The sequence below is a fragment of the Anomaloglossus baeobatrachus genome, chromosome 2 (assembly GCF_048569485.1).
Source record: "Anomaloglossus baeobatrachus isolate aAnoBae1 chromosome 2, aAnoBae1.hap1, whole genome shotgun sequence".
Classification (NCBI taxonomy): domain Eukaryota; kingdom Metazoa; phylum Chordata; class Amphibia; order Anura; family Aromobatidae; genus Anomaloglossus; species Anomaloglossus baeobatrachus.
Genome location: NC_134354.1, coordinates 779,802,098 through 779,804,868, shown reverse-complemented (window position 1 = coordinate 779,804,868; position 2,771 = coordinate 779,802,098). Strand labels below are relative to the sequence as shown.

General features: G+C 43.9%; 1 long non-coding RNA gene across 1 annotated transcript; it reads right to left on the bottom strand.

Annotated features, from left to right (window-relative positions):
* Positions 1-1,076: 1,076 nt before the first annotated feature.
* Positions 1,077-2,075, bottom strand: LOC142290727 (uncharacterized). The gene is made up of 5 exons (XR_012750372.1): positions 2,032-2,075; positions 1,871-1,934; positions 1,524-1,789; positions 1,336-1,421; positions 1,077-1,098 (listed from the first exon to the last, which is right to left on the bottom strand). It is a non-coding gene; the product is annotated as an uncharacterized LOC142290727 (long non-coding RNA).
* Between the last annotated feature and the right edge of the window lie 696 nt (positions 2,076-2,771).

Here is a 2,771-nt window from a genome sequence, read left to right as displayed (position 1 = left end):
AAGCACAAACAGCAATGTGTGGATTTAAAGGGCCGGCGGCAGCAAGACCGCGGTGTCAGCACCAGCACTGCCTCCCCCGGGAATCTGCCCGGGGTCCACATAAAAGGTCATGGCGGGCCGCATGCGGCCCGCGGGCCGGAGGTTCCCCACCCCTGACTTAGAGACAGATACACCTACTTCACTGAGAGTGTTCTGGACTTCAGTTGATGTTGTGAACGGGTTCTTCTTCACCAAAGAAAGTATGCGGCGATCATCCACCACTGTTGTCATCCGTGGACGTCCAGGCCTTTTTGAGTTCCCAAGCTCACCAGTCAATTCCTTTTTTCTCAGAATGTACCCGACTGTTGATTTTGCTACTCCAAGCATGTCTGCTATCTCTCTGATGGATTTTTTCTTTTTTTTCAGCCTCAGGATGTTCTGCTTCACCTCAATTGAGAGTTCCTTAGACCGCATGTTGTCTGGTCACAGCAACAGCTTCCAAATGCAAAACCACACACCTGTAATCAACCCCAGACCTTTTAACTACTTCATTGATTACAGGTTAACGAGGGAGACACCTTCAGAGTTAATTGCAGCCCTTAGAGTCCCTTGTCCAATTACTTTTGGTCCCTTGAAAAAGAGGAGGCTATGCATTACAGAGCTATGATTCCTAAACCCTTTCTCCGATTTGGATGTGAAAACTCTCATATTGCAGCTGGGAGTGTGCACTTTCAGCCCATATTATATATAGAATTGTATTTCTGAACATGTTATTGTAAACAGCTAAAATAACAAAACTTGTGTCACTGTCCAAATATTTCTGGACCTAACTGTATATGGTGGTGCAGAGCTGTGGAGAGCTTTGTGGGTGAGGGATATGAGTTTGTATTGTATTATGTAGCTGATAGGTAGCCAGTGTAGTGACTGGCACAAGGTGGAGGCATTGGTGAAGCGGCTGGACAGGAATATGACCCTCAAAAGGAAAAATAGTTCTGGCACACTGAGAAGAATGACAACACGATAATATTTCTTGAATGCTGAATCAGTTTTATTAGTGCAAAACAAGATAAATTCATCCAACGTTTCGACCGTCTTAGTCGTTATCAAGGATAGAATTATCTACCAAAGAAATCATAAAAAATGCATCATTACATGACATGACATTACAAAATAACATACAAATTAATTCTTTCACAGAACGCATCATATAGTGACTGATGCCATGAATAGACAAGGTATCTTATGTAGCACATGATCCCTGGTGGTATATGACAAAAACATTGTAACGAATACATGACCTATTGGGTTAAACAATGAATGGAGTTAATAATATGAGTACAGCAAGCATTAACCCACCTATATCATAATGGGAAGACGTGCGTTCAATAGAAAAATGGTCATCACCATTAGGTATGAGTGATCAGGAGGTTACGATCTTATGTCTAGAAAGAAAATGGATGATATGTGACACATCACAGGACTAGAAAACCAATAAAACACACTCTCTTCCGAATACGGCGTACAGTGGACAGAAATGCATATACCTCTTGCAATGGCCTATGGTAACGGGCCAAACCGAGATGGAGGCAATCTATGAATATAGTTGTCTCTAAATGGGGAATAATATGGATATGGACGTCACTCAGGTGTACAGTATAGTGGATCAACTGACAACGGAGATAATATGTAGGGACACATGGCATATACGAGATAGGTATATTACCTGGAATAATGCGTAACAATTGATGGTAGGAAAATAAAAGGATTCCCTCACTGATCGGTTCCCAGTTACCTCCCAGAGAAGCAAACGCTGAAAGTGACATGTACAAGCAAGGAGATTCATATAAGGACAAGTAACATTAATTTGAGATACAATTGTGAAGGTCTATACCTCCTATGCTGGTGTATGGTAACCGAAAAACAGAGCTGAGGGCAATCTGTAATAGTAGATGTGTCTAAAAGGAGACCAACATAGATATGAACATCACAAAGGTGTACATGGAATAACAGAAAGGATAACAAGCAAGTAAGTATGCAACATAGACATATTACCTGAAACACTGTGCAAAAATTGATGGCAGTACAGTCAGATTCCCTCACTGACTGGTTCTCAGTTACCTCCCAGACATACAGATACTGAGAGTGACATATATAGAACAAAAGATTTATACACAGGCAAGTAACACCAGTATAAGGTACAATTCTAAAGGAATGCAATGGGCTATAAGTATATATTACCTTTATAAGGCAATCAGGGGAAGGCCATAGGGCACTGTTACCATGAGCAAAGGGATATATGTCCCTGTGGGACTGAACAAGAAAACCTTGTGAATGCCATTCAGTAAGGAATCATGTACAGTTAACGGTGAAAGACCCAGTGACATAGTACTGAGAACACATACCTGGTGAAATATACTGGACAACAAGTGAACTGTCAGGCAGTGGGATGAAGGATACTGGGGGGAAAAATGAAGGGCACAATCAGTGGCAGCCAGTCCAGCGTGGGGTAGAGGGGAAGTGGAGAGTACATACCTCGAGGTGGTGGCATAGGGTATGGGCCCGTTTGGAAAGTGCGACTTGCTGTGTCGCTGGGCTTATTTATGTGAGGAGGTGATGGCGCCCACAACCACACTTCCTGGTTGTGGAACGCAGTGTGCTGTCCGTGGAACGCACGCCGCGCATGCGCGGTGCCGGCATCAGCACCGCGCATGCGCAGGGAGCGAACGGCAGGACAAGGTGACGGAGAGCAAGGGGCGTGTGCACTGGCTGACTGGGTGTGAGATGGGGATGAG